General features: G+C 38.3%; 1 protein-coding gene across 1 annotated transcript in view; it reads right to left on the bottom strand.

Moving 5' to 3' along the window:
• Nucleotides 1–14,261, bottom strand: part of LOC136875911 (uncharacterized) — a 469,584-nt gene that overhangs the window by 29,017 nt on the left and 426,306 nt on the right. The window lies entirely within an intron of this gene.

The raw sequence follows: 14,261 nt of genomic DNA, 5'->3' as shown, positions 1-14,261 counted from the left end.
ACTATGAAGCCTTTCTTTGGTATAAGAACAGCATACTGTCTTCCTTCAAGCCAGAGATGATCAAGTCCATAGTATAATATAGAAAAATCTGCTAAGTCACAGATATGGATTTAGTGAATTGACCCCTTCGGTGGGCAAAGCGGCGAGATCCGCGGCTACAAGTCGCTTGTTCTGTGGGGAACGCGGATATATCCGCCGATTTGAATTATATTTTTTTCTCAGTTGCCTGCCTGCAGAGGTTTATTTCCTTTTTAGCAGCGTATTCTGGATGAGTCTGCCCTCTGATGTGAATTTTTTTAATTATGTTCTCCCAATACAAATGTGTCATCCACGAGTTGCAACATAAAGAACGCAGCTGTGTCCGGGCAAGAACGACCTAAGCCCTAATAGCTCCGCGCTGAAGCTTTAGCTCATCGCCTAATCGTCCCTTGGATGTAATAATATTGCTGTAGAAGGTATTTCTAGAGATTATGACACTGAACACACTTCTCTGATGACATTTTAGAACTGTGATCTGATTTATTATCCCCAGTCTTGAATTCATCCTTCACGACTGGAGTGTGTGTTTATCGCGAGTTACACAGCATTTTATTATTGTACGCATACATAATACAGTCATATTTCATGATTTCCAACCAAACTGCTGAGACCAGGGTTCTATTCGATCCTTTTTCTTACATTTTTTCCGCTAAAGTATCTATAACGAATTACCGGGCCCCACTGTTAGAGGAAGACGATTTACGGGTCATGATAAACAAAATGTTGGAATTTAGTGGGGAGAACTGTGATATTATGAAGTAAGTTCTGCCGAACGGGAATTCGTAAGTGACAGGAATTTACCTGGAAAAAGTACTGCAAGCTCGAATATACAGGATTTCGGCGTAGCTGATGCGAATGTTCAGCAGTCGCAAAAGAGATAACACGTGTTCGATTCCAGTTCAAATAGCGATCATGACAGTGACAGTTGTGACAATTACACTGATTACAATCCAACCATTGCAAGTTCTTCGTCAACTTATACTGAAAATGGACAAAGAAATTCCCACTTTGATCCAAATTTCCATCGTGGTGTAAAAAGAGTGATTTTAGGGAAAACAAAACTGAGCGAAATATTGTAATTCCTTTCTTATGGAGAGATGTGCCAGAACATAACTGAACAGACAAAAGATGCCGAGCAGGAAATCGCACATATATCCTAGTTTAGTAAGACAAAGGGAAGGAATCGAGATCAAGACCGTGTCCAGACAAATAAGGATGAAATAAAGCTTCTTATGGCCATACTGTTGCCGCAGGGGATTGTAGAGAAACCTAAATTAGGACACTATTTCTCTCAATCGCTTGTTCACTACGCCTACTTTCTATGAACTGATGACACAGAAGAGACTTTTTTCTCGCCAAATTGAGTGGCCTGGCCAGCCTCCTGACCCCAACTTGGCAGGTTCAATTCTGGCTCAGACCGGTGGTATTTGAATGTGCTCAAATACGTCGGCCTCTTGTCAGTAGATTTCCTGGCATGCAAAAGAACTCCTGCAGGACTAAATTCTGGCACCTCAGTGTCTCCGAAAACCGTAAAAAGTAGTTAGTGGGACGTGAAGCCAATAACATTATTATTATTATTATTATTATTATTATTATTATTATTATTATTATTATTATTATTATTATTATTAGATTTTCCTCCACAGATTTTTACATATCTCTGACAATGAGGTGAATAATGTACAACTTCCTCCCAAAATATACGAGATAAATCCAGTATTTGACCACCTGTTAGCAACATTTTCGGAAGCTTATATCCCTGGTGGCAAAATGTCAATTGATGAGAACTTCTTGCTATGGAAAGGGTGGCTAGGGTGGAAAATATACATAACAAGAAAACGATCGCGTTTTGGAATGGAATTATATAAATTATGCGAAGGCGAGACAGGTTATATAACATGACCTGCTTCCGTTTGTATCATAATGAACAGCTGTAAAAGACATGACACTGTGAAGACTGTAAATACTGTAAATATTACCTGTATTGTAGTGTAATATAGTCCGTTTTTGTCACTTATGAATTGTAGGGAGGTGATATAAACTTGATCCCTCGAAAGCGCTAACCAATATAACAGAACATTATGTATTATAATTTATTCCATTGTACATCTTTTAAGTACATGTAAACTTTGTAAATCTACAATTTACATATGCAGAAACATTTATTTACAGGCAGAGATTGATAGTAAACTGCCTAAAATATTCAGGTGAAAATTACTGTATAAACAAAAACCAGAGTTTTGCTGTTAGGAAGAAGCAATCTCTATTTCACAGTGTGAAAGCACTTAGTACGTTTTTGCACGAAGTATTGAAAAATTAAAATAATCAAATTTATTTACAATTAAATACATTATATTCAAGTAAATATTTCTCTTTTGGCCCTTCAATAGTTCATTTTAGTCTAAGATTGTTTTTAATCAAGTAATTAAATATTTTCTTCAATCAGAGAAATCGCTCCTCACCTGGGAGTGAGCTAGTGTGAACCGAGCTCCCTGCTTAAGGAGTTAACAAGCAAGTGATTCAGAGCATTTTGGCACTGTTAGAGATCCAGAATATGTGCTACTAGCAACCACTAATGCAGGCCACAAACGTGAGGAAACTAATATGATAGCAGTTGAGGCTTTCAAGGCCAGCATTATGAACAATGTCTGTGTTTTACGGGCTTGTAGGCTGTGGGCTAGGAGCATAAGATTGCTTCAGCACTTCGCTGAAAAATGTGTTCGGCATCTTCAAGGGTTCCGAATAACTTCAATGGCTACAAAGCCCTCAGTGGAATGGAGTGATATCACAATTTCACCTCAATATATAGTGCAGGCTGTGGTCTGCCATGGTGGGGGGTTCCTGACTGGCCATTATTTGGCCAGTGATAGTGCAGGCGATGGTACGCTGCTTGCCTATTGATCCGCCATGGTGGGGGTCAGTCGTTGATTAGCTGTTCTTTGTCCAATGATTAAATCAGTGTGGAGCCTGGCGTTGGTCGACCTGCCTTGGCGAAGACAGGCAATTAATCACCTGTTGCCTTTTTCTGGCCTGTCATGGCCACTATGTCCTACAGGATTTAAGTTTTTCAGGACTGGAAAGCAGGCTTTATCGACCTATTCAGATTCTTCCTTATGGTTGAAGCTGTTGGTGTGCTTCAGGATTTTAATGGCTTCCCTTTGTAGTCAGACGTGATAGTACACTGTAGTTGACAGTACTTCGGTGTTGCTGTAATGTCTGTCGTGGCCTGCTAATGGAGTGTGCTCAGTGATGACTGATGACCTTCCTGCTTGTCCCAGCTGGCTATGCTGGTCCTGACAGTTGGAACAGCGAAGAAAATGTGTCCAAGAAGTGCAAAATTATAGGTCTGGTTTTTTTTTTTTTTTTCAGTTTGTCTCTAGCATCAGCCAACGGCCGTAGCCGTGTTGAAACACCGGATCCTGTGAGATCTCCGAAGTTGGGCATGGTCAGGAGTTGGATGGGTTGCCACGCGCTGTTGGTGGGGGGAGTAAGGGAATGGAGGAGCGGAAAGGAACTGGCCACCCTACCGCCTGTAAACTCCGGCTCAGTAACACCTCTGCGGAGGTTCGGACCTGCCTTCGGGCAGAATAACCCTTACCTCTCTAGCATCACCTGAAACATCATCAGTGATGTGGAGGAAATGAGAAATATAGAGAAATATTTCCATGCTCATTGTTTCTGAAAAGATAGGAGTTTCAATACATCTATCTTTACTCCAGTACAACTGGCTACACGGTTTCCAAACCTGGGACATCAGGATACACAAAGCAAAGAATGCCTTATTTCGTCCTTCATTGTGTTAAACCATTTCTCATCATCTTTTTTGCTTTTTCCTATTCTCATCTGTAAGTTGCTTCTGAGCATAATATTATTTGTCTCTGTAGCAATTACAGAAAATAAAGGGTCCATATTGTCTAAAGAAGATGGAGAGCTCTGATGGAGCTGTGGCTGCATATTTCTGGAATAAAATCTCAGAAACACCACTGTTTCATTGAAGGGGTAAATAACAGGATTATTATCTCCACTTATTCACACTCAGTCATCCTGTTTTGCATATTTTGGTTGTGGAGGCCTGGCACAAACTCTCTGAGTCACTAGTGATATTTACATTTACTGACTAATTTACACTATTTACTCTCAACACTTCCTCAAACAAATGATCATTTTCGAATTCCTGAACATTTTCGATTACACTATCTAAAACACTATTAATTAACTTCACTAACTACTCGTGTTCAGAAATACGTGCACTGCTAGTTGCCATATTGGCTACTGGCTTGAAAGGAATTTGCAATATTTCTGAGTCACCCTATGCAAGTGATGTGAAGGTCAAACAAGGGGAATCTTCGACATACCCTTGCCTCAATCTTCTCGTATATGAAAATCTTTTTAATTTTTTTTGCTAGTTGTTTTACGTCGCACCGACACAGATAGGTCTTACGGTGACGTGTGAAAATCTTAATGCAAAAGCGATCTGTTACAAACAGGGTGGACTATATGAAGATATCTGAGCATTGGCAATGCGCGGGCCTACCTTGTCATCCAACTTATAGGCCGTGTGCTTGCAGGTGGACATGCCTCATCATCCAAGTTCATTGGGTTAGTCCACCCTGTTTACCTGAATGTACCTCCCTATAACCCTCCTAAACAAACGTCGTAACTTGTATATACCACTGTGGTTCAAATGAAGGCCATCTGAGCACAGATCTGTACCTCCTTTACCCACCCATTAGGATCTACACATCTCACTCTCAGTTTCCCACATACCCACTCCATAGTCTCATTTAAATCCCCATCACCTTCCAGTCAGTATCCCCTGTACACAGTATTCCAATGATAACAATGTCTGCTCCCTTAAGCTACGCCCATGTTGCATTAACCAGATCTCACACTTCTCCAACTATGTTGGTACCTATACCTGCTTTCCTTACATTGTTGATAAGAATATGAAAAACTACCACCTTTTCCTTATCCTCCTCCTTCCCTTCTACTTTCCTCAACATCTGCTTTAACCTAATTCATGGATAACACTCTAACCTAGTTCCCTTTCCTCCACACACTTTACCCACATGCCTAACAATGGAGCCACCCATGAGTAGAGCCTCAATCCTCACCCAACTCATTTGATCCCCCCGCCCTCCAGGTCACCGCTATCTTTCCTGATGGCTGCAGAACCTGCTTCCTTCTCCCTTTTCTCCCTCCCATGACTCTATTCCCACTACCTTTTCCTATCTTCTACTTTACATTCACTGCCTTTCCCTTTCCTCCTACTTCTCCCTTCCTCTGCAACAGTTCCCTGATCCTCATCTTCACTCTGGAGTAATTTATAGTGATTTCGCATCAAAACCTGTCCTGAATTCTGCATCTAAAGGGAGCCCTTCGTTCTCAATTTCCTTCCCAATAAAACATTGGCCCACCTGTCTTCTACGTCTTCCCCCTTTCCTTGCCATCCTTCTTGTATACCTACTGTATCCTGTACATTGTTTGTGGGAGACCTATCTCCATTCCTGTCCTCTGTGAGAATCCTAATCATTTCCCTCAAACTCTTCAACTCTTACCCCATATTCCTTAAATGCCTGCTCATACCCACAGTTCCTACATTTGAATTTCTTCGCCATTCTTTATTATTCTTTATCAACAAAAATAAAATACAGTATTCTGTAAATTTTAAAAAATTATTAGGAAAGAAATACCCTCTAGGCTATTACATAAGGATCACACAACAAGAAACTAAGCAATATATTAACTAATAAAATAAGTACACAACTTGGGCATATTATTTTTATCCTACAATAATGAGCTAACAGAAATGAATTAAGTGCCATTATTTAGTGAATATTGAAAGGGTTATGAAACAGAAAAGCAAGCAAGTACCATCTAATTAAGTAACTACCTACAATTCTAAACTGCATTTAAGAGTATTAGAAGACAAAATACTGTTTAGCCAACATACTTTGTCCTTGTGGCAGCCTCCGCATGGGGGAAGTTGTAATAATAATAATAATAATAATAATAATAATAATAATAATAATAATAATAATAATAATAATAATAATAATGGGGAAAAAAAATAACTGCCTCAGTTCCTGAAAGCAAGCAGGATGCCAGCTGTCAATCACACCCTGAACCCTGATGAGTAAGCAAGTTCTAAGTGATCCTTGTTTGATCTGGAGAGGTTACAAATCACTTTCTTCCACACTCTCTTCAGTCTTTACCATTTTTTTTGTATTGAGTATAGTAGACGATTTGGCAACTCCGGCTACAGTAGACATAGTAAATCCTATAAGCTCCTAATAGACTCTGGACTGCCATTGAAGAGTAGTGGTGGAGGAGAGGTCGTCATATTTTGATCACAAGTATTTCTTAATTTCAACAAGTTAATAGAAATAATAGAAATGTTGTTAAAAATGTAAATACTTAACAAATTATTAGAGCTGGTAGATTCTTATTGTTATTGTTATTGTTCTACTACATGTGATGGAAATTAAAATTGCATTTAAATGCTGAAAAATAAGGAGGATGTTCAAATAATTTCTCAATAGCTTCTCTCAAAACTACACCGGAGACTTGAAATACAAATATGGGGATATAGGAAATGGATTATTAATTTTCACTCGACAGTATTTGAATAGAGTGTGCAGTAATAATCACCAACTGTACAAAGACTGTTAATTATCTTGTCAGTGAAATACCATGTATTCTCTTGAACTTTCATTTAAATAAAATTTACAAAGCTATCATATTGCTTATATCAAGAAATTATCACCTTCATTACAGGTGCTACAGATCTTAAAGAGCTAGGTACTGTTTACAAAATATCATGTCTTTTACGTAGGCCCAAACAAATATAAAAACTGTGGAAGTTTCAGCTCCATGTAATAAACTGTCTGTATAATCATTCAACCAACAAAACAACAGATACACTAAAATGGGAATATTATTTCATATTTCTCCTAACCCAAAACTGAAACGACGTAAAACTTAATCAATGTAACCTACATCAATCACCACTGATCTGCATTTAGGGCAGTCACAGGTGGCAGATTCCCTATCTGTTGTTTTCCTAGCCTTTTCTTGAATGTTTGTTTGTCCAACCCTTGTCCCGTTTCCCTACGGGGTCGGGTATGAGGTGAGATGAATTTGTCGTGGCGGTTTTTTATGACCGGATGCCCTTCCTGACGTCAACCTCATCAGAGGAGTTAATGAGAGATGAAATGAATGACGTGATATATGATAGTAGGGAGAGGGTGAAACCCGGTGCCGGCACATAGCCTACTCCTGTCGAATAGCACCAAGGGGTCTGCTCAAGGCTTAACGTCCCCATCCGACGGACGAATCACCATCAACAGCGTCATATGCCCTCACTCCATATGAGCACTGCGGAGAGGTTTGGAATTTAATCCAGGCTTTTGGCACGCAATCTAGTGATTAGAAATTGTATACCACCACCTCCCCTACCCTGCCGGCCAACATTCTGATGGTGAAAATTTTTTCGACCAACGGGACTCGAACCGGCTAACCTCGGTGTTAGGCCGTTTTTAGACTTCAGCGCCTTAACGATCATGGCCACCAGGCGGGCTTAGCCTTTTCTTGAATGATTTCAAGGAAATTGGGAATTTATTGAACATCTCCCTTGGTAAGTTATTCCAATCCCTAACTCCCCTTCCTATAAACAAATATTTGCCTCAATTTGTCCTCTTGAATTACAATTTTATCTTCATACTGTGATCTTTCCTACTTTTAAAGACACCACTCAGACTTATTCATTTACTAATGTCATTCCACACCATCTCTCCAATGACAGCTCGGAACATACCACTTATATCAAGAATAGTACAAGAATTTATAATAAGACCACCTATTCAATACGTACCAAGAATCTTATGGTTAAACTTTTACATAATATTATAGAGTCTTATTAGGTACATGTTTCACCCTCTATTAGGGGCATCATCAGCCTTAACTCAACCTTAAAGTCATTGGTCTTGGACCTTAACAATCCTTGTAAGATGTAAAGTTTACAATTAATACCTTTTTAACATTGTGACATCTTAAAATTAACACACTAGAAAACATCTAAAATATATGGAGAGAACAAATGATGGTTAATGGAGTAAACTAGTGATAAAATGCAAGGTTTTAAGCTACAAATGTTCCCCTAGAAGAAGGTGTCATTGGACCCATATCTTTTAATGTTATAATGGTGGCGTAAATTGAAGAAGATCCATTTTGGTTTTAGACACTCTACACTCCACATAAGTTAGGACTGATCATGTTCCAAATTTTAATTAAAAAAGTGTATTTTATCTCTAGTTTCCTCCATTAACCATTATTTGTTCTGTCCATATATTTTAGATGTTTTCTAGTGAGTTAATTTTAAGATGTCATTTTAAAATGGTTAATTAATTGCAAAATTTATATCTTACAAGGATTGTTAAGGTCCAAGAAAAATGACTTTAAGGTTGACTTAAGGCTGATGATGCCCCTAATAGAGGGTGAAACATGTACCTAATAAGACTCTATAATATTATGTAAAAGTTTAACCATAAGATTCTTGGTACCGGTATCTATTGAATAAGTGGTTTTATTAAATATTCTTGTAATATTCTTGATATATGGTCAACTTCAATTCAGAACAAATATGAGAGTTGTAACTTGTAACATACCACTTACTCAAGCAACTCGTCTTCTTTCTCCCAAGTCTTCCCAGCCACAACTTTGCAACATTTTTGTAACGCTACTCTTTTAAAAACTTCATGATCGTTCCATATTGAATAGAGAAATAAGAAGATGTACAATATTAACTCTATCATCCAGTATCACTTTGATAAATTATGCGTGATACACTGTTTGAGAAAATTAATATCTTTGCCCAGCTTAGCTTTTCTTTGTTTTTTTCCAGTTCTTGAATCAAGTAATCCTGGTGAGGGTCCCATACACTGGAACCATACTCTAGTTGGGGTCTTACCAGAGACTTGTATGCCCTCTCCTTTACATCCTTACTACAACCCCTAAACACCCTAATAACCATGAGCAGAGATCTGTACCCTTTATTTACAATCCCATTTATGTGATGGCCCCAATGAAGATTTTCCTTATATTAACGCCTAGGTACTTACAACGATTCCCATAAGGAACTTTCACCCCATCAACGCAGTAATTAAAACTGGACTTTGCCTACTTGTGAAACTCACAACCTGACTTTTAACCCTGTTTATCACCAGACCATTGCCTGCTGTCCATCTCACAACATTATCAAGGTCATTTTGCAGTTGCTAACAATCTTCTAATTTATTACTCTGTACAGAATAACATCATCTGCAAAAGTCCTTATCTCTGATTCCACTTCTTTACTCATATCATTTATATATGTAAGAAAACATAAAAATCGAATAATACTGCCTTGAGGAATTCCCCTCTTAATTATTACAGGGTCAAATAAAGCTTCGCCTACTCCAGTTCTCTGAGATCTATCTTCTAGAAATGTAGCAACCCATTCAGTCACTCTTTTGTCTAGTCCAATTGCACTAATTTTTGCCAGTAATCTCCCATGATCCACCCTATCAAATGCCTTAGACAGGTCAATCGTGATACAGTCCATTTGACCTCATGAATCCAAGACATTTGCTATATCTTGCTGGAATCCTACAAGTTGAGCTTCAGTGGAAAAACCTTTCCTAAACACAAACTGCTTTCTATCGAACAAGTTATTAATTTTGCAAATCAAAATCAAATCAAATCAAAATCTCTTTATTTGCAAATGAGGTGTCTACCTCGGTGGCAAATGGTACACTAAAATACATTATTGTCAAGCACTAAATATTAAATTAACAAGAGAAGAAAATTTTCCTATAATACAATATTATACAATTTACGCTAACAATGTTTTCTATTAAACACACAGCTCATCCTTAATAAATTTATATTGTTTACAAAATTCTACTTATAATATCTCCTGTACTACTTACAAATATAGTCAACTGATATACAGTATGTGGAATTACTTCAAATGATACTATACAACTGGTATAAGATTAATATTTACATTGCATTTATTTACTTATTTACTTTTTTTTTTTACCCGTTCTGGAACCTAAGTAGCATAATAACCTGCTGCGTCTTAACCAGAGCCCCTTTTTCCACCACTTTTCAGAGTTCCTGAAGGGCCTTCACAGCTACTGTAGCGGTCCCAGGGCCCTCAAAGTCCCCACTGTACTTCACCCCTACAGGCAGTCCCCTACTTTGGCTGTCCAAACTCCTTAGACGAGGGGATGGAATGAATTTATTCACACACATTTTTTTATTTACAATAACCTGCACTGGTCGAATGCCCTCTAACACTTCATTTATTTTCTCTGTTGCTGTTTATTCTCTTCTTGAATATCTGTACAGATTTTGGAAAAGGATCAAACACTACCCCTGGTAAACTGTTCCACTCCTTCACACCCTTCCCAATGAATGAAAATTTACCCCAATCGCTTCTGCTAAAATTCCTTCTAATTTTATATTTGTGGTCAGTCCTGCCGATATAATTATTTTCCAACTGAAGCCTCTCATGGATATCTCCCCATGCTTCTTCTCTTGTATAGGCTCTATATAATCCTATAAGTCTAGTTTTCTCCCTTCTCTTACTTAAAGTTTCACACCCAAGTTCCTTTAACATATCTGATACACTACTGTTTCTCCTGAAATCCCCTGTTACAAATCTTGCTGCTTTCCTCTGCACACTATCTATTTCTTTTATTAGGTATTCTTGGTGAGGATCCCAAACACTGTTTGCATATTCCAATAATGGACGAACCATACTCAAGTAACTTTTTCTTTTAATTCCTTTTTTTTTTCTATTGGCTTTATGTCACACCGACACAGATAGGTCTTACAACGACGATGGGACGGGAAAGGGCTAGGACTGGGAAGGAAGCGGCCGTGGCCTTAATTAAGGTACAGCCCCAGCATTTAGCCTGGTGTGAAAATGGGAAACCACGGAAAACCATCTTCAGGGCTGCCGACAGTGGGGTTCGAACCCACTATCTCCCGAATACTGGATACTGGCCGCACTTAAGCGACTGCAGCTATCGAGCTCGGTTCTTTTAATTCTTTGTTGCATCCTTTAAGTAGCCTCATTATGACATGTAATGATCTGTATGCTTTCCCAACAAATATGTCTAATATAATCAGAAATAATGCTTTCCCAAAGCTTACATGCAATACATGTCAAACTGACTGGCCTGTAATTTTCATCTTTATGTCTATCACCCTTTCCTTTGTACACAGGGACTACTATAGCAACTCTCCATTCATTTGTTACAGATCCTTCATGCGAACAATAATCAAATAAGTACGGTACTTCAGATATTGTACTATATTCCAACCCATTGTCTTTAGTACATTCACAGGAATCTTATCAATTCCAGCTGCTTTTGTAGTTTTCAACTTTTGTATCTTATTGTAAATGTCATTGTTATCATAGGTGAATTTTAATACTTCTTTGGTATTATTCACCTCCTCTATCTGGACATTATCCTTGTAGCCAACAATTTTTATATACTGCTGACTGAATACTTCTGCCTTTTGAAGATCCTCAAATACACACTCCCCTTGTTCATTAATGATTCCTGGAATGTCCTTTTTTTTTTACAAGTTGCTTTACGTTGCACCGACACACATAGATCTTATGGCGATGATGGAATGTCCTTCTCGGAATCTGTTTCTGCCTTAAAGTACATACAGGGTGGCGCACGAATAGTTGACACATTTGAAAAGCAAAAATAAAATTTAACTTATGCACTATGTTGTTAAAATTTCGCGCACACCTTCCCTGTTTCATGGAAATATATTTGCAGGTGACACTGCTGCTTTGTCTGCAAATGCCTGCATTCCAATGAGTTTTCTGCCATGGCCGACTCTCCGTTCAGCACCGCGCCAAAACAGTTATCTTTTATTGCGAATCAAAAAGTGTTACGGCGACACAAGGGAAATTTCGAGCTGTGTTTCAGAGTAGGTGGGCACCAGCAAGGAACACCATCCTTCGCTTATACAGAAACTTTGAAGAACAAGGCAGTGTGAATGAAGAAAAGCGACCAGCAGTTCGGTCTCCTGAAAACATTGCTGCGCTGAGGGTCGCCATGAAGCGCAGTCCATACAAGTCAACATGGAGAGCTTCAAGATAAAGTGGAATATCGCGTCATTCAGTTTAAAGAATGTTACCGTACACGGTAACCTTCAATTGTACCCGTGCAAAATGACTGTTCCACAGAAGCTAACAGATCTTCACAGGCAGAAGAGTTTGCAGTACGCCGTATGGACTAATGATAAAGACGAAGAACTGTTTAATACTTGGTTCTCTGGTGAAGCCTATTTTCATCTCAACGGGGCAGTTAATAAACAAAATGTGTGGTTTTGGGCTACAGAAAAACCAGACATTATTCACGAAAAGGACACATATGGAGAAAAATGAGTCTGTGGGTAGCTCTGTCAAGTCATGGGTTAATTGGACCATTTTTCTTCAGTCAGACAGTTAATGCACAGTGATAGGACATGCTCGGGAATGAATTCATGCCTCAAATTCTCGCTGTCCCTATTCATACGCAGTAGTTTATGCAAGATGGTGCAACACTTTACACAGCTACCGACGTTCTTGAGTTTTTGAGGGTAGTATTTGGTGATCGTGTAATGTCTCTTCGTTACCCACAATACAACAATAATGGCGGATTCGTCTGGCCTCCTTAAAATCCAGATTTAAATCCTTGTGATTTCCTTTTATGGGGCTATTTGAAAGAAAAACTCTTCGCTTCAAGACCTCACAGCCACATGGAAATGCGTGCTCAGATTGTGCAGCTCTGCAGTGAAATTCATGAAGACCTGTGCCAAGAAAACGTCAGAAATATGCGTACTCATATCGAAAAGGTTATCCGGCGCAGTGGAGGCCACATTCAACATGTGATCTAGTGAAATATATTTCCAGCGTCCAAGCTGCCTGTGTCTAAAATTTCATTAGTGTTTTGTGAAAAGTAAAGTTGTTATTCTAAAATAAAATGTGTCAGCTATTCGTACGCCACCCTGTATATATACTCTTCTATTTTTCACTAAAAATTTGTATGACTGCCAGTTATGCATGCCATCATGTTAGCCTTAGCTGACTTCTTTGCTAGATTCAATTTCCTAGTAAGTTCCTTCAATACTCTTTACTTCCACAGCCATTTCTAACTCCATTTCTTTCCAATCTGCACCTCCTTCTTAGTCTCTTTATTTCTCTGTTATAATAAAGTGGATCTTTACCATTCCTTACCACCTTTAAAGGTACAAACCTGTTTTCACATTCCTCAACAATTTCTTTAAATCCATCCCTGCATCTGTTTACATTTTTATTTATCGTTTTCCACCGATCATAGTTACTTTTTTTAAACTCCCTCATGCCTGCTTTATCATCCATATGGTTCTGCCTAATAGTCCTACTTTTAAGACCTTCCTTTCTGTCACATTTATTTTTAACTATGAGAAAAAACAGCTTCGTGATCACCAATACCATCTATTACTTCAGTTTCTCTATAGAGCTCATCTGGTTTTACCATTACCACGTCCAGTATATTCTTCCCTCTAATTGGTTCCATCACTTTCTGAATCAGCTGTCCTTCCCATATTAACTTAATTGCCATTTGTTGGTCATCCTTCCTGTCATTTGCATTACCTTTCCAATTGACATTTGGTAAATTGAGATCTCCTACTACAGTCACATTTCTTTCCATGTCTTTTCCCACATAGCAGATTATCTTATAAAATAATTCTGAATCAGCATCAGCACTACCATTTCCCAGTCTGTACACTCCAAAGACATCAATTTGCCTATTATCTTTAGAAATGAGCCTTACTCCAAGAACTTCATATTTGTCATCTTTAACGTTTCATAGCTTACAAATTCTTCTTTCAGTACCAGCACATAACCTACTAACACCAACAAAACTTCTAAGTGTAAATTTAACTATACATATCAGTAATCTTGATTTGTTCTGCACACACCAAACACACAATATTTACACTAAAATAATCACTCAGACACAAATTTCTACTTTACCACAATTAAAATAAAGAGCACCATCAACAGCTGACTGTTTCAAGTCCACCAACAATGGCCAATTATTTGGTCTGGGATGTATTTGTAGTGATTATTGTTGTAAGAGAAAGTATGAGGTAGTTTCAAAAAATATGGCAACAGAGCCTGCATA

The sequence above is a fragment of the Anabrus simplex genome, chromosome 6, assembly GCF_040414725.1.
Source record: "Anabrus simplex isolate iqAnaSimp1 chromosome 6, ASM4041472v1, whole genome shotgun sequence".
Taxonomy (NCBI): Eukaryota; Metazoa; Arthropoda; class Insecta; order Orthoptera; family Tettigoniidae; genus Anabrus; species Anabrus simplex.
The sequence above is the reverse complement of the archived record's forward strand: the minus strand, read 5'-3'. Positions and strand labels throughout refer to the sequence as shown.